Source organism: Leiobunum rupestre, chromosome 6 (genome assembly GCF_980474605.1).
Source record: "Leiobunum rupestre chromosome 6, qqLeiRupe1.1.hap1, whole genome shotgun sequence".
NCBI lineage: Eukaryota > Metazoa > Arthropoda > Arachnida > Opiliones > Sclerosomatidae > Leiobunum > Leiobunum rupestre.
In genome coordinates this window covers 61,208,817-61,232,882 of record NC_143389.1, presented here as the reverse complement: position 1 = coordinate 61,232,882, position 24,066 = coordinate 61,208,817, and the positions used below count along the sequence as shown (strand labels likewise).

The following is a 24,066-nucleotide window of genomic DNA, read 5'->3' as shown; positions in this document are numbered from 1 at the left end:
GCAGATAGGGAACCGCCGATCATTTTAATACCTTCCCCATTTATCCCCAGACAGAGTACCCTCTCCCCGTCTCCGCCAAACCCATCGGTTCTCGGCTCCTTTCCAGGGGCCAACTCAATTATAACGATTCGTATCGGTACGCCTCCTCGAAAAAAACTCGCGTGAGAGAAGGCGAACAAAAGGAAATTCGCGAGGGTCCAACAGATTTCTTAATTTGAATATTTTATCAGTCCGATGTAAAAGTTTTTCAATTACAAAGTATCTTTTACGAATTAGAGAAAGTGGAATGAAGGAAGGGAAGAAAGAGGCAAACATTTTCGTCTTAATTCCTAGAAAAAAAAGGGTTGGAGGAAAGCGAACGATTTACCGCTCAATTTCGTTCAGAAGGGGGGGAAGGTAGAAATTTAAAAACGAAAGTTCACGTTCCCCGTTTTAAAAAAGAATTCGTTAATCTTTCAAATTAATTGAACTGACGTGGATAAACAATCTGAAATGTAACGTCTGCCTTAATCAGCAAAAAAAAGACGATAGGAGGTTTTTGTAACTGGAAGAAATCGGAAGATGAACTGCTTTTTATAGAGCTTGTAGTTTATTTTTATAACAGGATGGAATGAGCGTTAAAGACAAGCTATTAACGTTTTTATATGCCACAGAACGAGAAAGGCGTAAGAAGACCATTTTATTTTTCTAGAACAGTATAATTATATCACCTAAGCTTGTGACCTAAAATCATTACATTATGTAGTAAAATGATCTAAATACATTATGTAGTAAAATGATCTAAATACATTATGTAGTAAAATGATCTAAATACATTATGTAGTCAAATGATCTAAATACATTATGTAGTCAAATGATCTAAATACATTATGTAGTCAAATGATCTAAATACATTATGTAGTCAAATTATCTAAATACATTATGTAGTCAATTGATCTAAATACATTATGTAGTAAAATGATCTAAATACATTATGTAGTCAAATGATCTAAATACATTATGTAGTCAAATGATCTAAATACATTATGTAGTCAAATGATCTAAATACATTATGTAGTCAAATGATCTAAATACATTATGTAGTCAAATGATCTAAATACATTATGTAATCAAATGATCTAAATACATTATGTAGTCAAATGATCTAAATACATTATGTAATCAAATGATCTAAATACATTATGTAGTCAAATGATCTAAATACATTATGTAGTCAAATGATCTAAATACATTATGTAGTCAAATGATCTAAATACATTATGTAATCAAATGATCTAAATACATTATGTAGTCAAATGATCTAAATACATTATGTAGTCAAATGATCTAAATACATTATGTAGTCAAATGATCTAAATACATTATGTAGTCAAATGATCTAAATACATTATGTAGTCAAATGATCTAAATACATTATGTAGTAAAATGATCTAAATACATTATGTAGTAAAATGATCTAAATACATTATGTAGTAAAATGATCTAAATACATTATGTAGTCAAATGATCTAAATACATTATGTAGTCAAATGATCTAAATACATTATGTAGTAAAATGATCTAAATACATTATGTAGTCAAATGATCTAAATACATTATGTAGTCAAATGATCTAAATACATTATGTAGTCAAATGATCTAAATTCTTTAGGTAGTAAATTGATCTAAATTGATCTAAATTCTTTAGGTAGTAAAATGATCTAAATTGATCTAAATTCTTTTTGGTAAAATAAGAATCTAAATTGATCTAAATTCTTAGAGAAAAATAAGAATCTAAATTGATCTAAATTCTTTGAGAAAAATAAGAATCTAAATTGATCTAAATTCTTTGGGAAAAATAAGAATCTAAATTTATCTAAATTCTGTGGGAAAAATAAAAATCTAAATTGATCCAAATTCTTTGGGAAAAATAAGAATCTAACTTTATCTAAATTCTGTGGGAAAAATAAGAATCTAAATTGATCTAAATTCTGTGGGAAAAATAAGAATCTAAATTGATCTAAATTCTTTGGGAAAAATAAGAATCTAAATTGATCCAAATTCTTTGGGATAAATAAGAATCTAAATTGATCTAAATTCTTTGGGAAAAATAAGAATCTAAATTTATCTAAATTCTGTGGGAAAAATAAGAATCTAAATTGATCTAAATTCTGTGGGAAAAATAAAAATCTAAATTGATCCAAATTCTTTGGGAAAAATAAGAATCTAACTTTATCTAAATTCTGTGGGAAAAATAAGAATCTAAATTGATCCAAATTCTTTGGGAAAAATAAGAATCTAACTTTATCTAAATTCTGTGGGAAAAATAAGAATCTAAATTGATCTAAATTCTGTGGGAAAAATAAGAATCTAAATTGATCTAAATTCTTTGAGAAAAATAAGAATCTAAATTGATCTAAATTCTTTGGGAAAAATAAGAATCTAAATTTATCTAAATTCTGTGGGAAAAATAAAAATCTAAATTGATCCAAATTCTTTGGGAAAAATAAGAATCTAACTTTATCTAAATTCTGTGGGAAAATAAGAATATAAATTGATCTAAATTCTGTGGGAAAAATAAGAATCTAAATTGATCTAAATTCTTTGGGAAAAATAAGAATCTAAATTGATCCAAATTCTTTGGGATAAATAAGAATCTAAATTGATCTAAATTCTTTGCGAAAAATAAGAATCTAAATTGATCTAAATTTTTTAGGTAGTAAAATGATCTAATCATAATCGGTAGAATGCAAAGTATTGTTACCTAATAGCTAGAAACAGGATTTCCGCTCTAAAATTCATGGAAAATCTAAATATGTACACAAAATAATCTGAAATTCTTTGGTCAGTAAATAAGTAAATGTTTTCTTACCAAAGTATGGGTTAATTAAATAAAAGGAAAAAAATTATGTTTTCAATGACCCAACGGAAGTTGCCTTAACCAAACAGTCCCGTTTTCAAATTCCGAGAACCTAGTAAACTCTGGTCTTTTATAATCTTAATAAAATGAAAGAACGTTTTTATTTCCATCTTCAACCGAGTTGTTTTCGTCGAGCAATACACGTTAAAGCGCCGCCTTTCTTTTTCGAAGGGCATAAAAACGATACAATGAGTTGGAAGAACGTTTTTATGGATTTCTGCGTCGGTAATATAATCCTCGCGGGCAGATGATGGCTCGAAGGGGAATTTAAAGAGGAAAATGGGCGGCGCCGCTGAGGACGACACTGCCTCGAATAAAGAATCGCCTTCGAGCGTTGCACGCGTAACGGACGACCTATACTCTCAGGATGAGGGTTCGTATTCATAAACGAATGCTAGAAGAAGATTTAGTGGTAAGCGATGCGTCGCACCTGCCCACTTTGCAGGTACGACTATTAATTTCGCCTTTAAACCTAACAAGCGGATAGAATATTATTAAACTATACAGGTTGTAACCGCGCTTCGGCGATGATAAAAGTACAATAGAATGATTGCGTAACAAGTTCAAAGCGTTCCCGCGTAATCTAATATTTAACGAGGATCGGCTATATACACGAGTTTTAACAATGACCAAACTATTCTTCAATTAAGATATTGTTATAAAAAGTACCAACAATAGCGTTGAACCTAAGGCTGGTGTACATCCAGAACCTTTTTACACACATTCCAAGGGAAATGTGTGTATTGGTTTCACGTATAGTGTAGCCGATGCTGCCGATAACATAACTCTTTCAATTTCAACGATAGCTAGTCCGACGGTTCGTTTACAGCTTATATATATATATATATATATATATATATATATATATATATATATATAAATATATATATATGTGTGTATTTTTTTAAAATCTGAGTCTAAGACCGACTTGGTTGAAAATTATATGGATTATTATGATAATCATCTTTTTTGAACTACGTTTTCGGTTCCATTCAGAAATTTTAAATTTAAGTAAGGTTTCAGGAGCAATTCGTGGGACCTCTTAACCCGCGTACCCACTATTGTGATATTTGAATTTCGAACCAATTTAAAGTAAACAAGTTGGCAAGCCAAAATATACCTCTCCTCGGAAGAATTGTCCCTAGTGGTATTAATTTCTCGATATAACCCTAAAAGATATATCTCCGCAATTTAGAGTTATTTGTTAAAAATATTAACCCATTTCTATCTCGCCCGGTATAAAATTTTAATTATAATTAAAATAATTGAGACGAAACGACCAATTTTAATTTATTCAGAATATCATAAGTTAAGTAGTTACAACAGTAAGTTAGACGTACTATAACAATGCACAATTGAATTAAACCCTTTTACAGAACAAGTTTATCAGTTAAATATAATACGAAGCAAATTTTAATGAAAGAAATATCTACAGAGGCTTTTTGGAATTACTCCCTTACGAAATACTTGCCGCATCTTTAACGCTCATTTTATTTCAACACTCGCCCTTGATGAAGATACCGTAGATATCTGGTAGTGGACGACTATTTCACTTCCTGTTGACGTTGTGACACATACCACATGAAAAAGACCAATGCCGTCCAATTTCCAATATCATATAATGACTCGCACACCCAAGAAATCATTGACTGCGTTAGAAATCGTAGATATCCAAATATCCACACCAAATGTATTTACAAGAAGCAAAAACCTTACCATCAACAAGGCACAGAGAGCCACTTGACTAACCGCCAGCTCTTAAAGCAATTAACGTTAAATTATCTCCTTTGAATTAACAGAACTATATATAGGTCGTTAAGAAAGTGGACCACCCACAGGGTCTACCCTTTAACCCTCTAATCTCGGCTGACTGCGCTAAAACAAGATTTAACCTTTAAAAAATACCAGATTAGGCCTTCATAAATTCATTAATAAAAAGACTTTATTACCTATTATGCTTACGATGCCTGTCTTAATTTCAGTGAGTCTAAGCAGCTATCGGTGGTTCTGTGGTAGAGCGCTCGACTGCCAAGCCGAATGGGCTGGGTTCGAAACCTGGGTGGCGCATTTGCTTTTAATCAATAGAGAAACGCTAAATTAGAATTTCTTCGATGCAATAATTTCAATTTCAATTCTATTTCAATTAAACCAAAATTTCGTACTCTATTAAATACGCTTCCGATAAAGCTGAAGGTCTAATTTTCAATAAGGCGTAACAAGTGTCGGTGGTTCTGTGGTAGAACGTCCGCCTGTCAATCAGGAGGTCTCGGGTTCAAATCCCGCCCGATGCGATCGCAAATTGATACTAAGACGAATACCGTGTACAACTGGTGGAAACCCTGCCATTGGACGTTGAGAGGTAGCATTACACTCAGCACTCGGTCCGTCCCAAAGTCATTAAGAAGAAGTTGGAGAGAAAACGCCCATATAAACACAACCGACTCAACATGCACAACCATCAGAACACAAACACAACAAATTCAACACTCACAACCTACGCATAAACATTACAAAAACGTAATACACCAAACCGTCACGACGGTGAGCGAAAAAACACCATCTAAACCAAACCGCAAATGCATCCGTTAACGCTCACCGTCACACGGTGGTTTTGCCAACCCTTTGAGAAACTGCGTACGCAGTGATTACACTTTGCACCGAAAATGCGAACGCGTTCGCAGGCCTGACAGACCCACAGACCCACAGACAGACCCACCCACAGACCCACAGACAGACACGGTCGTTGTATAACCCCTCCTAGGGGACTTTGTCCCCTCGGAGAGGTAAAAAGCATAGCTCTACCTTATTTAGAAAACCAGGTAACTCGACAAATTCGGTTTCCCTAAAAATTTACTTAAATTAGCGTGTTTGCGTTTCACTACCTTATTTCCAAAACTAGGTAACTCGAAAAATTCATTTTCGATAAAATTCCTCTTGGATTTATTCAGTTGAAAGATGATTAAAAATTTGTTTAAACTGTCTTAAATATAATATTTAAAATATAGTTTTAACATCGGGGCGATCGTGTGTACTGAAATGTCCCTGACATCTAGTTTTTTCATAAGACAGTTAATGATCTATGATGAAGTACTGTGAGAAGAAGATTTCTTTGGATATCTATCGATTCGTATCCCGGGCAATGCCGAGAAATTACGGGCCCTAGGGCAAATAATGTCTTCGTGGGACCTTCTAACTGAAATTTCCAAAGGTGGTGTTGAAGGAGAGGCATTTTCGCCTATCGTAATTGGCCCCTAAAAGCCAGCACGTGGCCCAATTTCGTCGGGCCCACGTTGAATTTGCCCCTCCTGCACACCCCCTTGTTCATATCTAAAGTTGTAAAACAACAGAACTTCATTCGGTAAGTGTCTCACAATTTTAGACATTCTCTAAAGCCCTTTAAATACGGATGTCTTAACCAGTACATCTAATCACCTAAAGATATTATACATTTTTAATAATTTTCTGAATAATGATTTATTGAGCGATTCCTATTTCTTCGACATGTTCCTAAAACTGTGGTAATTCAAACAGCTATGACACTGAACGTTATAAATACACTTAATTTTTTTTCAAAAGCTTGAAATAAATGATAGAGTATGTGAAGACTTATCAGTGGGCGCCAGCATTACGTTCCACGCAGCTATTATACAAATATTATTATAGATGGCCTCCGATTTAAAGGGGATGGATAAGTGAACGAAAGAGGCGAAAAGAAATAACATACGTGACTTCAATTTTCTATAAACCTCAAATAGAGATATAGAAGCTGATTAAGGAAATATTATTTCTACGTCGTTTACGAACGAAGAATGATAATAATTAGCTTCTAAGAACACTAATTAAGAAGAAGAGGGTTGCAAACACACCAGCTATAATCTCTATATGTGTTGCAACCATATTTACCTACATTTATACCCTAACATATAGTGATAACTATTTAAAAAAAATAAATTGATCAATACGATAAGACGCTTAGAAAATATAGAAAATGTATAGCCAATATAGTTTCTATATAACTTTCAAACGTATTTCGAGGTTCTAACGCTAGAGGTGTGGACGAGTTCTGTTCAATTAATTATGCTTTCTTTATAACATTATCTTATGTTAATAGGCCTAACGAGTCCCGAGACGATAACTCGTCTCAGTTGCTATTCCTCTTTTATATTTTCTACGGTAGAGCTAAAAGTCATTAGACTTAGCAAATGTACGGAAAAGGCCTAATGCTAAACGTATTTTGCACTTACAATCTGCGAAACAAGACTCATGTAATAGAGGAATCTTATTAAGAACCTAAAGAACTATACAATTCTATTTTCAAGCCAATTCTAATCTAATATACAACACACGAGGTACTTAATTTTATGAACGACTCGCTGGCTAGAGAGAAAATGACGAGAGAGAGAGAGAGAGAGAGAGAGAGAGAGAGGACATTAAAACAAGACCAAAAGAGGAGAGTACGAGTTAATGAGGAAAAAATGTTAAAACTCTTTAATCATTAAAAAATCTGATATCTAAGTGCGGTTGGAACGAAATTAACCGCGGGAGGGGGCCACACCTCCTTGCTTATTCCGTGGGCCCCTTTTGCGAATCCGACAAGATTGTAATTGAATAAAAACACCGTATTAAGTATATAGAGCCCAATCTCTATCCCTATAAAAAAGACACCAGTAATTACAACGAGCTCGAGTTAATGAGTTTTAGTTCTTCCGTTATTATGCCCATTCATTAAAGTTGATCACCGACGAGGTTCTTTCTTCGCCCGCCCAATAACGAGCGCCAAAATGACGTATATTTAGACTCCCAATTATAGAAAAATGTAGATATCTTTAACGTGATCAACTCTAGATTTGATCACGTCGTGGTCCCTATTTTTAACAGTTTTCACAAGAAACTTTAGTAGGTAATTTATTTGCATTTATCTTATTTAATTAAAACAGATAGTAAAATTTATATGTTTTGACAGATCATGATTTTTTGTCATTTTTGATTTTTAAAGAATATCCTCCCAAGATACGTCTACAGGGCTTTGATTACAACTTTATACTGTGTCATGTGTAGGCTTAGTGATTTATATATATCAATTCGAGTTTAAAAAATAATTTACAAGATATGAAACTTATATTCAGCAAAGCCATATTTCAGCACCATGTCGTTTTATTAAATAGTAAAATTAAGAATGTATTTATTTATACTCAGGGAGAATGAATATGTCGAGATTATTTTTAGCGTTTCTCCAATTCTACCCGTTGAGGCCCCCGGTATGCTCCTCCGCTTTAATAAAATCAAATAATACTGCAATCTCATTGCTTCTTAAAAATTGCGTTTTTCGACGCGATTAACGCTGCTGCGAGGACGCCAAAAATAAGACCGCCTCATTTCCCCGCCCCCCTTAGCGTGACGGGGTTAGGGCCTCAACGAGTCCGTCGATAGTCTCGACATATTCATTCTCATTGAGTATAAATAAATACATTCTTGGTAAAACTAACTAAAACACGAAAATTTCGAGCACCAAAAAATCCCCCATTAATTATCTCTATAATAACCTTTATAATCTTCTAATTTCAACGAAGCATTCGCTCAATTTCTAGATATAGCCTCGAGTTTAAATTAACGAATATAACGGGCATTGAAACTGCCCAACATCGCGGCTTTAATTATCTCGAGAGATCGGGTCATTAACGGAAAATGAGTTTGCAGTTAACATCAAACTTAAAGCACACCATTATTGTGAGCTCGCTTCGTCGCAAAAAACTCGACTTCGTTCAGTTGAAGGAAAGCTTTTAATTATTAAAAGAGGGTGAGAGCGGCCGTGCTACGGGAAACAATGAAGTCGTAATTTAGTCGCCTACTCGAGAAAACTGCCAAATTTTTGGAAGTTTACGAACAAAAAAAAAACCCCTAACAGGAAACGACGCAAATTTCCGAGCATAAAGGGGGAACTAACTTTTGTAAAACGAAGGGTCAAAAACGTATAAGGACATTTTAAAGAGACGCAAAATTCCCGTACCAACGCGCGCATGACAAAATCTAATAACACCTTGCAAAACGGATAGCTTTCCGTTCTTAAATAATGACGTTGCATTTATAAAACACTGGAGGAAGACGCGGCTTCGGGCACCCAATAGGTTCTCAGTCTAAACGCCACTTGGTCAAGATACAACTTGTTACGGGTGTACGGTCTTCCGAAAGCCACGTTGCGACAAACTGACAAATGAGAACTGGACCATCCCGCGAAGGCTATCCTAAGAAGGACTAATAGCCGTAATCTTATTGCCGAAGTTTAACTTTTTGGGACTTCTTTTGAGTAATTTGTCCCCCCAAATGCTTAGGTTAGTTTCTGCAGCCGATTGGTCCCCGCGCTATATAATTATCCGAGAACCGAGACTTTTTATACGGGCATGTACTGTAATTATTGATGGTTCGAGCGGAGGACCCTTAAGAAGATTTTTACGAGTCGGAAAACCGTCAACCGCGGTTGCAGCGCCGTCGCTTAACAGGCAAAGCGGCCGACCCACGGAATAGCCTCGAGGTAGACGACTGACAGCTAAGGCTGACCGCGTCTATCAAACAAATTCTTGACAAATTCTTTCAATGGACATATTTTTAAACGCGAAGGGGCAGCTGCCTTTGAGTTTCAATTAATAACAGTTATCAATATTTTTTTTTGCCTTATCTAGAGAGCCCGGAGATCATGAATAGATATGGTAAGACGCGATATAGTATAGCCCGGGAGGATTCGATGGGGGTTTCTACCAAGACTGGTATAAATCAAAAACCGAGAATATACCTCTCCAGTTCGAAAGAGCGTTTATAGGATCAGCCTATACAGGGTGTCCGCCAGCGAGATCGAGGGAAAGTATTTCGAAATATCAAAAATCAAAATGGCTTTGGGGGAGTTAGTTATAACTGTTTTTAATAAATTTCGAATAATTATCATTTTTCCAAAAACCAAGTTTTATTTTTATTTTAAAGTCAACATTTTATTTGAATTTCCGATACAAATATTACGACTTTACTAACGTTTTAACTAATAGATTATGTAATAGATTGTCCATATCTCTTAGAATAGAGGTCGGCGGAACAAATAAATTAACCGCAAAAATTTCAATTAATCATGAAAATTAGTATTATTTGATTTATACGAATAAATTATACGATTAAATAACGATTTAACATGCAAAATTAATCCTTTTTTTCTAATATTTCTGAATAATTCTCGGTTATTGATAAATATAAACAATCGTATAATTTCTTATTCAAACGCCGACCTCTATCTTAGAAGTTCCAAAACCATTTTTTTTAATATAAATGTACTTATCAGCGTATTCGTATGATTCTATTTATTGGTTAAATCTTAATATCGGTGAACCGATGATGATATTTTATTTTCCACTAGTATCCTTCAAAATACGGTTACGAAAAGGCGTATTTTTTCATTATATGAGATTTCTTCGCAGTGAACTACCGAGATGAACTCCCTGTACAAAGATATCAACTGAGCAACCGCAGTCAGGTACAAACCGTACAGCGGGGGATATATCAAAAGAAAGACTCGGGAGATTAATACCAGTCGAGAAGTATATTGGACATCTATTTCACGCCCCGAGAGACCAACTCAATTCCGTATCTCCGTCTTTTACTACTTACACTTCAAGAAAAAATGGCACGCTCATCAATATCTAACCAATGACTTTCCCTAGAATTTGGATCCCGCAGTCTTGTCTTAAAGAAAGGAGATTTTCTGGAAATTCATCCCAAGACGCCAGCAGATGGCCATTACCTACCACCGGGGATTAAGACATCGCCATCAGCGGAAATGTGATAGATTGGAACCAGAAATATCGGAATCATAATAAAGTTATTTTAAGCGGAAGTTCTAAGAAAGTCTTATTATCTCTTGTTTCTCACGGATTCTACTACCTACACCCGGTAGTCGACAGGCACGAGGGAGTTGACAATCTTAAAACCAAAACCACCGAACAGATTCAATCTTGAAGGATCCTCGAGTATATGTTCGAATGTGGACGCAAAAATATAAAACCACGAAGTTTTCCAAACACATTTCCCCAAAAGAAACTATCAACATTTTAGAGACCTGGCTAAAGTGTACAAACATGGCCAAACAGGAAGCGCGAGCCGGTTGAAATAAAATCCTCGATCGTGAGTATCGCGTTTGACCCTAAATAAGGAGTCGCCAGATTAGCCCCTGAAAAGGACACGGGACGACGCGGGCGTGCAAACGCGACCGAAGAGGTATTCAACGAAAGTCAAGGGCAGGGTCCCGCCTCTGTCGGTAGTGTCCAGTGAGCCGGAGAGTAACGAAGCTCGCTGGCCTCAGACGAATCCGGTAACGTTCCCTTGTAGATCAAGTGGACTGCCGGAAAGAGCGGCGATAGCGGAGTCGGAACGGGGCATCGGGGAGTTGTTTTCCTCTTAAATTATCCCGACAAAATGGTATGGGACGCCAGAGACGAAGCCCGCGCCACTGTACTCCTTCCGTTTTCGGCGGCCCAACGGATAATGGCACCGCGAAAATAAATTTTGTCAAGTCGACTGGGAATATATTTGGTTACTTTTTGGTGGCGCGTTGGAACTTCCGTGTTTACCCAGCTCTTTCGCTCGGATTTCAAATAGCATACTTCAACGGAGCTCGCCGGTGGAGGGAAGACGCGGGGAAGATGGTTTTAGAAACAAGGGAGAGGATGCGGAGTGGAGGACAGTATCCATAGTAACAGCGTCATCCGTGTCACCGCAGCATCCTCGGAGGTCGTCGTGCTCGCGATGTAAAGAGTATAGCTTCCGCTCGGACGCGATTTTAAGTACGCGGGAGACGAAGAAATATAAGTCTCCGGGGGTTTGCAGGAAAGGGGGCCGGGAAGCCATTATTGCTATAATCGGCGGATAATAAAGCTTAATCATATTATACGCCAATTTGTTGACTCGGTTCACGAAGGGGCGCCACTATAATGCAAGGGTAACGACACGGAATAACGCGATCGGGTTTTGGTTTAGAGTGAATAAAGGGTCAAGGGTTCGAAATTTGTCGTTGTTCTCGTTGTTGAGAACCTACCGGGAGCTATTAATAATTGCATGGTGTTTTTTTTTTAAATATTAACGCAAATTTTATTAAACATAACTAAAAATAACGGTTCCTTTTAGGCTCTTCACGTCACGAGGAAATGGCAGCATAAATTTTTCAGTAAAATTTCGGTTATGTTTGTGATGATGAATTTATTTATGGTGCATTAAAGCATTTTACATTGATTTCACCAGGTTTAACAGCACTAGTTTCGTTAAAGGCAAGTCGTAGCGCGTGTTAGCAACGATTTTTCGACTTTGTTTTTAATTCCTTAATTATTCAGTGAACAATTGAGCTATCAGTTTAAATTTCCAAAGTAAAGTAAATGGTACAGTCGAAATTGGCTGTTTGGTAATTTCAGTTCGTAAAAGAAATGAAGCAGCTCTCAGTCAACGAAGTTGTCTTGATAGGTAATTTTATTTAAATGTTCATATTACCCTCTTAAATTTTAATTTTAATTAATTTTTCGTGAAAGGGTTCGAACTGAAATAGCGTTTGATAGACGAAAATTCCAATATAGATATTTCAAATACCAAAAGGGCCAATAATTTTTTATGTTTAAATAAAAATTCGTAACTTTTAAGGTAATAAGGCGAACCACGGAGCTAATATTATAGAATTAACCCACGCTTCGGAAAAATATATAAATTATAGTTCAAAATCCCACGGGGTAAAATCTAATTAGAATTTAGGGAAATTTGAAGAGCGTAATTAACAAAAACATCCTATTATAAAATATAATCCCTTTGAAAATATTCGCCATTATAAAACCGGGTGGAGTCGGCGGACAGGGCGACGTCTGGCGGCGAAAGAGCGCAGCCCGCGTTTTGGCATTTAACCGAGAGAGAACCCCGGGACCACCTCGGTCCTTGTCTACTCTAACGATATTTTATCACTCGGACACATCGTCTAGAAGCTATCTTTAGGCGGACACCGAGGTATACTCCCACTCTCGAACTCTCGCACCGTTGAAGACGCGGCTCAGCCCACGCCAAGCCGACTTATTCAATCACCGATTTCCAAAATGCAAGGGTTATTTCTCGGTCAATTTGCTTCCCCCCGCATTTAATAACTTAAACAACTATAGGACGTTTATTCGTGAGCGGCCGACCAGGGCGTAATTATAGCAAATTGCCAAATATATAACTCACACGGAATCCTTTTCCCCCAAGCGCACTCCCATTAAACAACAAGAAATGGAAAAGAGACGAGGAGTCAAAACCGGAGAAAACCTTTCTTAGTTCATTAGCGGATTCCGTGACTACCCAAAAGGATCGTTAGACACCTAGGCTATCCGCCTCGTACTTAACCGAGTGTTACGATAGAAAGCGGAAAAAAGTGAAGTTTGCGTCTTATTGGGCGGGATGCTAATCACCGGTTGGATTTGGGAGGCGCTGTACACAGGGACGCGTCTGATTTCGAGAGAAAAGCCACGCAACAGCTATTAAAATCTCCCCGCAAAGACTCCTCCCAAACACGACGCCGAGGTTAGTAGAAAGCCAAGCCGAAAGCCCTTACGGTACGTTAGCTTTCGTGCGATACAAATTAAGAACCCCACCTGAGTCGAGCGCCACCTTTGGCATTTTTTAGGCGTTAAAACACGCGTTAAATGGTTGGTAAACCGCGTGATCTATGGGGACAAACTCGGCCCGAATCGTGCTCCGGCGCGTGTTCCCGAAGTTTGACAGTAAGTCATCTCCACCCTCGCCATTCTCGATCGAGACCCCTCCCGCGGGTGCCAAGACTCATTCCCGCCAAGATGGACGCCGAAAGGAGTAACACTCTGGCAATCCAGTCGTGATATGACTGTAGTGGAATAACGAGCGATAATTTAAAGGACAGACGCGAAAAGGCACCGTCGGAAACCCTCGTCAATTATTTGGGGGCGTTCTCAAGATATATTACCAGCAAACGCTTTTTAATAATTCCGTTTAATTACCACCTAACGTTCGGTAACCTTTTAGAAAGACCCTCGTCATCCGTTCGCACTGCCCAACGGCAGTACTTGCACACCGCCAACGAGACCACGACGTCATTGAGGAGACCCGCGAAATGAATGAATTCGAACAGGACGCGTTAATTTTTCTTTCCGTTCGCCAAACACGGCGTAAGAGGGCGCGGTTGAAATGTCCAAATCGGGCCTCGAAACCAATTTGGGGATCCAGACGGACCTATAAATATCTCGCGCGCGATGGAGTTGAATATAGGGGTCCCCTTCGTTTCTAATCAGTATCACGCTACACCCCCCCCCCATCGTAATTCTCCGCAGCCTATATTTAAGTGGCCCGAACGCCAAAATAGAAAGCGCCGCTTTTATATATAGAAAGAACGACGTCAAAATATCGGGCTATCTTTAAAAAGTGGAACGTCAACGTGGGAGGGTTCGCCGGATTATTCGAAGATTCGTCCGCCGCTGGGACCCTTTTTAATTAGATTAAGGGTGTTTTTACCGCCCTTGGAAAATGCCGCGGGGCTAACACAGCCAGGTTTCCAAAACGATCTTCTCGAAACTATCCAGAATGATGAATTAAATAATGGTGTGATTTCCATTACATTCGCTAACTGTTAACGTTTTAACGCGTTTAAAAATGCTTATTATTATTATTATAAAGGGCTAATTTTCTCCATTTCAAAATCGCTACTACCAAGTACAATAACTTAATAAATTGGACACACGGTGACCGCCATTTAATTCGACTATTATTTTCGTAAAGATAGCTAGGCTTATACAATAATAATCAGCTAGGCTAATACCCAAGGCACCACCTTAGGCCTAAGTCATCGAGCGACTTTTAAAGCCTTTAATTCAGGTGGCCGGGTTACAATGCGTAGGAGGCTGGTGGCAAGCCCCGCGAGCCATCAGCTCCCTACACTAACTATTACCATTAACCTTAACTAGTTTTTATGGAAGGGGAAACCGAAGATCTCGGGGAAAACCCCTTAAACCAGTGGGGAGAGAACTTGCAAACTCAACGCAGAAGGAGCACCTACTTAGACCTAAGTCATCGAGCGACTTTTAAGGCCATTAATTAAGATGGCCGGGTTACAATGCGTAGGAGGGTGGTGGCAAGCCTTTCATGCCACGCGAACAAACAGCTCCCTACACTATATAACGAATATTTAGGCGCTTTAACGCGACTACTTGTTTCCTTAAATGTATTAGAGACCAATATCCACCCCGGCCAGCTAATTCCGCGAGGTCATTGTTAAAATATGTTTTCCAAGATAGGGAATCTCCAAAGAATATCTTTTTTTGTTATTCGCTGGCTCTCAATAGTATTGTACCCCCTGATACGTCACTGGCTCAAGAAAAGGTTTTCCCCATGTTTTACCCCTTTGCTAATTTCCGGTACCCCTGGTACATTCTCGATGCGGTTGTGAAACAGAGAACTAGACGAGATGTTAAAAACCGAGAATGCGCGGGAAAATGCAAGATTGTGTCGTGCCATTCGATGCCGAAAGGTTGTGGAATTGAACTCGGACTAGCTGTAATAGATTGAAGGTTTCCGCGTTAATACGTGTAGCTATGAGTGCCGTTAAAAGTACCATCGTGGACGCGCGATGAAATTGGACGCTCGCCATACTATCCAACCGGGAACCCCGACCATGAAGAGCAGGACCGATGCTAAAATCGCCCGGCCATCCATCAAGGAGAGCCGCGTGTCCGTGATCACCAAAGTCTTCGCCACCGAGAAGTCACTCGCCGAGAGATAAGTAGAATGAATTTCTAAGAACAATAGAACTTGAACGCTATCGCCATAGAGTCTTGTAATAGAGCATAGTAGCTAAGTATAAGACTATAGAGCAATAAGAGCGTTTTCATTAAATGATTCGAATCATTCCCCTTTTAATTATCCTGAGAGCCAGTAGACGTAGTCCTGTATATTTTAAGTATTTAGTGTATTTTAGATAACTTAGTGTATTTAGTATTTAACCGTACTACAATTTTTAGTATTCAATTAAACGTTTCTTAATTTTCATCCAAACTCGTAGTATCCTTGATTATTAAATTTAAATCATAGGTTTAAGTGTATCATTTAGATTAGATTAAATCTTTATGTATAGTAATTTTAGTTTAGTCTAATTTTAAATGCTAACGGTATATAATAAGTTGGCCGGGGCGGAATATTGGGCTCTGACCATAAAATCGTTACATTTCTGGGGGTCCGTAACCGGTTTTGAACAAACGACCAGTTTAATTAATTTTTTTTTACAAATTAAATTTGTACTTTTTAAATTCTTTTTAAATCTCAATATTTCGAGGCTTATTAGTAATGGCGTCCTGAGAGCCGTTGCACTTTCTATATTCAAAAATTTTCCCGCCCTTTGGTAGGCTTGCCTTTGTATTTTTGGGTATTTTCCTAAGTGGATGAGTTCCAATAGCGACCTTTCGAGTCATACGCCTTGCGACACTTGTCTTCCCGCCGCGGGAAAAGATTATTGTTGTTCACTTTGTTGGCGTGCTTTCCAGGCTATTGCGCGTACAAAGCGATTAGAAAATCGTACCCTACCCAAACTGGCACCAGCAGAGTCCGTAGCTGCCACTATGGCCGGGGGTAATTCAGTCGCCTCAGGGGGGACTAACGCCAATGCCGACGGTAGCGATGCCACTAGCCCCGCCAATATTAGTAGAGGGGATTTAGCTAGAATAATGGCCGAACTCCAAGATCTCCGCACGCAGCTGCAGAACGTCGGGAGGGGTGGGGGTCCGAATTCTACTGGATTAAACCCCCCGCCTCCTCCGCCGCCTCTTCCTAGCGGACACCTGCCGAATTCTTGGGTTCCTAACATTCCTATTCCTACATTTTCGGGACGGTATACCGAAGGTACCCCGAAAGATTTCCTATTAAAGGCAAAACAAATATTTTTAAGTAAGGGATTACCGGAAGATATTTTTATGAAACATTGGGTGCCATCTATGCTGGAGGGTCCCGCCCTAGAGTGGTGGCTAGCCCAATCTCACGTTAGAACTTGGGCTCAGTTCGAATTTTCCTTAGTTGACGAGTTTTCGGGTCACGATAGTGATAATTTTTCAATGGCCCAAATTATGAGTCGCCGTCAGCAACATGGCGAAACGGTTAGCGCTTACATAGAGGACATGCAAAAACATTTTACAGCCTTACGCAACCCGTTAGATGTTTCGACTCAAGTTAGCATAGTGTATAACAATTTAAACTCGCAACTTAAAATTTATTTAGCCACTAAGGTGTATCGTTCCCTTCGTGAATTGTTATCAGATGGTATTAAAACCGAACTAGCTATTCAATCGTCCCGTTCTTTTAAGGGGTCTAATTTCATTCATAGTGCCACGTCCAATTCAGGTTCGCAGTACAGTTCCGCTAGTACTACTTCCATAGTTTGCCACAAATGCCGAAAAGCGGGTCATAAGAGTCCAGAATGTCCCGATGTAGAATGTTTCGAATGTAAACAAAAGGGGCACGTTTCCAAAAATTGTCCCGCTAAAAAGGGCCGTGGGTCGGGAAACGGGCGAAGGGAAGGGTCAAGCGGGAGCCAAAACTCTTCCTGGCAGCAAAAGAAGTAGGAGGCTCCGTTGATAGTGGAGATTGCCACGTGATGAACCAGTCCAACCCTATTCCAAATTCTCAGCTTAAAACAATTAAAATTAATTTAGGTCCAGTTTTTACTTTCGGTATTTTAGACCCTGGGTCCTCGTTCACTCTGTTAAATTCAGATTTTAAGTCCAAATTAGTAGAGACCGGCTGTTTCATTAATGAAAGCCGCTATAATTTAAAAGTAGCTGATAATCGTAATTTAAAAACTGAAGGCTCAGTACAAGTTAATTTTTCTCTCCCTGGTAGGACTGTTTCTCACAAGGCGTTATTTGTAGATAAATTGGCTTACCCTTGTATTTTAGGTGTAGATTTCTTATGTAGTTTTAATATTTGTGTCGATTTTGGGGATAACTGTTGGTTTTGGGGTGATACACCCACCATAAGGTACCCATTCGGGTCCGATACGACTAGTCATGCCAATCTATTTTTAGTTTACGATATTGATCGGGACGGATTAGATTCCGCGATTCAAAACAATACCCTTAGCGATAGTGAGAAAAATAGACTTCGCGATACAATTAACCCCTACGAACACGTCTTCTCCTTAGTTCCTGGAAAAACAAACACCGCCTGTCATTTTATAGACACTGGGGATAGCTCTCCCGTAGCTTCACCTCCTTACCGATATTCTCCCGCCAAACAAGCGGAAATTGATAAAATTATAGACGAGATGTTAGATCTCGGTCTCATTGAACCCTCTAATAGCCCGTGGAGTAGTCCCACGGTTTTAGTTGGTAAAAAAGACGGGGGGAAGCGCCTTTGTCTCGACTATCGAGGTTTGAACAAAAGAACTCGTAAAGACCGATACCCTTTACCATTAATAGATCTAGATATTTTGAGTCGCATTGGTAAACCAAAATATATCTCAATAATGGACTTGAGAGCGGGTTATTGGCAGGTTCCTCTCGATCCCGGTTCGAGAGATCGCGCGGCCTTTATCACGCATAGGGGGCTTTTCCACCCAACAGTCTTAATGTTTGGCCTCACAAACGCGGGAGCTACGTTTCAGCGAATGATGAACGTACTCTTTTCTCACCTTCGCGACGCGGGCGTGATGGCGTATTTAGACGACTTAATAATTATCTCGGACTCTTTCGAAGAGCATTTAGCGACATTAGAAAAAGTTTTACAAACCCTATCTAACGCTGGGCTTACGGTAAAAGCTTCTAAAACCAAATTTTGTCAAGAGGAAACGGTAATTTTGGGGCACCTAATAACGCGTCGCGGGATTCAAGTTGATCCATCTAAGATAGAAAGCGTCAAATCATACCCCCCTCCTCGCAATGTTCGTCAATTGCGAAGCTTTCTCGGTTTAGCTAGTTACTATAGGAGGTTTGTGCAGTCGTTTTCGCACATAGCTTCGCCTTTAAATGACTTGTTAAAGAAAGACGCGAAATTTATTTGGGGGGAGGATCAACAAGCTTCCTTTGAAAAACTTAAATCCGCTTTGACATCCGCGCCAGTTATGAGTGCACCTAATTTCGACAACCCCTTTGTTATTGTAACCGACTCCTCAAATTACGGCTTAGGCGCTGTGCTTCAGCAATACGCTGAAGCCGGCAAAAAGGGGCCCATGAAGGTTATCTCTTACGCTAGTCGATCATTGAACCCCGCCGAACGAAATTATTCGGCAACGGAAAGGGAATGTCTCGGTATCGTTTGGGCAATGGAGAAATTCCGCCCATATGTTGAGGGGGCAGACTACGAGGTCTGGACCGATCACTCGGCTTTAACCTGGCTATTGACAACCAAAGACCCAACCGGTAAATTTGCCCGTTGGATCACCAAGCTTCAGGCTTTGAACTTTCCAATTAAGTACATTGCTGGAAAGAGCAATGTCGTTGCGGATGCATTGTCGCGTATACCCGACGCGCAACGGGAGATGCTGGCATCTTCTGAAGGGTTCGTGGCAATGGTTGACGCTAACGGCGTTGCCGATTCCGGTGATGGGCTTTTGCGGTTAGATCACGGTCTTATTTTTGAACACCAGCGTACCGACGGTAAACTTTTGGCTTTAAGGATATATTTAGAGAATAGTGGGTTACCCGACGATAAAAAACTAACGCGATGGATTAAAAGGGTCGCTCCCTTCTGCGTAATTCGGGACGAGTTGGTCCATAGGCTTATAGAAGCTCCACACTCCTCCGAAGATAATTACCGAATATTAGTTCCACGCTCTTTAGTTAGTGCAGTCTTAGGGGTTAGCCACGATATTCCTACTAGCGGTCACCAAGGTTGTAGCAAGACTTTAGGTCGGGTTAGAAAGGCATTCACGTGGGAGGGCATGACTAGGGATGTCCTTCGTTACGTAAGCTCGTGTAAAATTTGTCAGTGTTACAAAAACCCGCAGTCGAAACCAAGCGGCCTTATGCAGTCCGCGCAACCTAGCTCTCCTTGGGAAGTCATAGGGGTGGATCTTAAGGGGCCATTTCCCCGTAGTAGTAAAGGAAACACCTACATTTTAGTAGTCATTGACTATATGACGAAATGGGTCGAGGTTTTTCCATTAAGAAGCCCTACGTCAAAATGGATAGTCAATCGGTTAGTCGAAGATGTTTTTACCCGTTTTGGTTTGCCGAAACGCGTAGTCAGTGACAACGGCTCGGTATTCGTGTCGAAAACTATGGAAGGAGTTTTTAAAGCCCTTGGAGTAAAACAGCGCTTAACCTCGATTTATTCTCCGCAATCGAATCAAACCGAACGAGTCAATAGAAATTTTTCCCACATGATAGCGTCCTACGTAGCCGATCACCATGAAAAATGGGATCTTTATTTGCAACACTTTGCAATGGGGATGAGAACAGGCATACACGACGGTACCGGGTGCTCTCCAGCATACCTTAACTTTGGACGGGAACTTAGGGAGCCCGGGGAACCAATACCCAATACCGACGACTTAATAGACGTCACTCTAGAAATTACGCCAACCGAAGTGGTGGCGTTCGCTAAAAAAATTAGAGACATTATTGTAAAAGCTAAGGCTAATCTTAAGGTAGAACAGGAGCGTCAGGCTGAAATTTATGACAAGAAAAGGGTCGACCGAGAATTTAATATAGATCAGCTTGTCCTTAAGAAAACCCACATACAATCTTCAGCTGCAAATAAGATTAACGCCAAGCTAGCCCCAAAATGGGATGGACCATTTAGGGTCTGTGAAAAACTATCTAAGCACACGTATAGGCTTCAGAATGTAGACACTGGGGTGATATTGAAAGGCACACATCACGTTAGACAATTGAAACCATTTATCGGTCGTGACAGTGACGCCCCTGCTGGTGAAATTATACGCCCACCCTCCCCGGATCAGTCTGATTCCGATAGTGATAACTACCGTACTCATCCCATGACTCTTAGGTCTCGCACTTCAAGAAAGCAATAGGCAAGTCTCCCATTGATCAGCATTCCCTCATTTTTTTTTAACTTGTGTCCTCTCGGGACGTTCGGAACTAGTTGGGGGGAAGTATAACGAATATTTAGGCGCTTTAACGCGACTACTTGTTTCCTTAAATGTATTAGAGACCAATATCCACCCCGGCCAGCTAATTCCGCGAGGTCATTGTTAAAATATGTTTTCCAAGATAGGGAATCTCCAAAGAATATCTTTTTTTGTTATTCGCTGGCTCTCAATAGTATTGTACCCCCTGATACGTCACTGGCTCAAGAAAAGGTTTTCCCCATGTTTTACCCCTTTGCTAATTTCCGGTACCCCTGGTACATTCTCGATGCGGTTGTGAAACAGAGAACTAGACGAGATGTTAAAAACCGAGAATGCGCGGGAAAATGCAAGATTGTGTCGTGCCATTCGATGCCGAAAGGTTGTGGAATTGAACTCGGACTAGCTGTAATAGATTGAAGGTTTCCGCGTTAATACGTGTAGCTATGAGTGCCGTTAAAAGTACCATCGTGGACGCGCGATGAAATTGGACGCTCGCCATACTATCCAACCGGGAACCCCGACCATGAAGAGCAGGACCGATGCTAAAATCGCCCGGCCATCCATCAAGGAGAGCCGCGTGTCCGTGATCACCAAAGTCTTCGCCACCGAGAAGTCACTCGCCGAGAGATAAGTAGAATGAATTTCTAAGAACAATAGAACTTGAACGCTATCGCCATAGAGTCTTGTAATAGAGCATAGTAGCTAAGTATAAGACTATAGAGCAATAAGAGCGTTTTCATTAAATGATTCGAATCATTCCCCTTTTAATTATCCTGAGAGCCAGTAGACGTAGTCCTGTATATTTTAAGTATTTAGTGTATTTTAGATAACTTAGTGTATTTAGTATTTAACCGTACTACAATTTTTAGTATTCAATTAAACGTTTCTTAATTTTCATCCAAACTCGTAGTATCCTTGATTATTAAATTTAAATCATAGGTTTAAGTGTATCATTTAGATTAGATTAAATCTTTATGTATAGTAATTTTAGTTTAGTCTAATTTTAAATGCTAACGGTATATAATAAGTTGGCCGGGGCGGAATATTGGGCTCTGACCATAAAATCGTTACAACTAACTATTACGGTTAACCTCAACAAGTTTTCACTATATACCAAAACTCAAATGTCTCTTACAAATGAAATCGAGCACACCCACTAAAATGAAAGGATTCAAACCGGGTGTGTTATTTTTAATTAAAATATAAATAAAAATCAAAACTTACGGATTTAAGTTTTCTTCGCCATACCAGTACCTAAAAGACAATGAGTGAGTCGCGGAGTCCGCTTCAGCGATGAAACCGCGCTCGTCCGGTATTCACGCAATTTCTGAATCCTACATTAAAAAAATACGAAATTAATTTATAAATTATTAAGCTCACTCCAAAGACGTATAACTTACGAAATATTTTTAAAAGACAAATCTTATCGTTTAAAATTACAAAATACACATTAACCGGTACTTAAAAGGTACGGTCACGAAATATGCTAATAGCCCCTTCGTATTTTAACGACATATTTGCCCTCGCTAAGCCACGTACTAATAGCTTGTAAAAATCGCCAGAAAATCGGGATTAAAACGCCGAAAATACTTAATAAGCGAATAAAGTCGTAAGGAGTCATTGATCAAAATGTCCCTTCTTCTATAGAGAAGAGGAAAAAAAAGCCACCGCCAGAGAAAAAGAAGCTTGAAGGAAAGGGGAAGATATATTTCCTAGGAACAATTTAAAAGTTTAAAAATGTCGAGACCGTCCGATCGAAGCTCATGTCTCCGCGCGTGAGAAACCGCGGATGGCCCCCTGGAGGCGAAAGGCCCGACGACATTAACCCCAAAACGACATTTTTGCGGTTACAACCCGGCGACCAAAACCAAGGTCTATATAATACAAGCAAATCGTATAAATTAGTCCCGGTCCCCCTCTTAAACGATAACGATACGCGAAACGATTTATTAAACAAGGGGTATTTTATTGTATAATATATTCGGTCAGCGCGCAAAATCGCTATCTGAGATCATCGACGGAGGGACCGAGCCGACTTGGCGAGATGTTACAAACCAAAGTGGGAGGGGCCGAGATCGGCCGCAGAAACGATGAATATTTAATCCCGACTCCGTTTAAAAAGGGATGTGATTTTTTTAGACCTTGTAGCTCGAAAAGTCTTCCCTTCCCCTCCCCCCCCCCCGCTAGATAGGGATTTAATTGGGACAGTACAACGATAAAAATACGAGCGGGCCTCGCTAATGGTCTAAAGATCATCACAGGGCGAGTATAAAATTAATTATTGTCTCTTTTTAATACTCCCTCTTTAGACGAAATCGTAATGGCTCTTGCGCAACAATACTGTGATAATTCACAGCGTCGGGTAATTAATGGTTATACGCCTATTACAAACTATTTCAATGGTTATTATTTTGAATAAGAAGGAAAGTTTAGTTCAACGATTCCAGTAATGCCTACATGTAGCTGCAATATATAGCCGTAGGAATTCATTACGCTACTTGGAATGATCGATGGTATTTTGTAGCGGAACTTACTATCCGAGGTGGTTATCACCGATTTTGTTTAAACTCGGGGGTTAGGTAGACCTTAAGGTAGTATGAAAATTCCCAAAGTTGCAATGGGCTTTAGTTTTCCCATGGAAATCGAAAATGTTTTTGATCTCTCAAAACGAAATAATCTCCATTTAAAAAATCATGGGATTTTTCACAGGGACTTTTTTTTTTAAAAATTTAACAAATTAAATTTTCAAAACTTACCCAAAGAGATGAATTTGACCAATTTTGGGTAAAATTTATCAATTTTGGTTAAATTTTAACAAAATTTGGGTAACCGAGAAATTATCATACTGTTTTAAATGGAGAGGTCAAAAACATTTTCGGTGGCCATAGGAAAACTAAAGCCCATTGCAACTTTTCCCTTTGGAAATTTTCATACTACCTTAAGGTCTACTGAACCCCCGAGTTTCAACCAAATCTGTGATAATCATCTCCGGTAGTCTCCTTGTTAGTGGTTGTTGCTAAAGTGGCATAAACTGTGTGACCTTAAATCTGGAACTTCTGATTGGATGTTTAAAGATTAC

At 39.1% G+C, this 24,066-nt stretch overlaps 1 protein-coding gene across 1 annotated transcript in view; it reads right to left on the bottom strand.

Moving 5' to 3' along the window:
- Positions 1 to 22,984, bottom strand: part of LOC149942907 (latrophilin Cirl-like) — a 282,318-nt gene extending 259,334 nt beyond the window's left edge. The window contains exons 1-2 of the mRNA XM_090179813.1: positions 22,388 to 22,984; positions 22,242 to 22,321 (exon numbers count right to left, since the gene is read on the bottom strand). The gene's annotated coding sequence lies outside the window, so the exon portion shown is untranslated. The remainder of the gene's footprint in view (positions 1 to 22,241; positions 22,322 to 22,387) is intronic.
- Between the last annotated feature and the right edge of the window lie 1,082 nt (positions 22,985 to 24,066).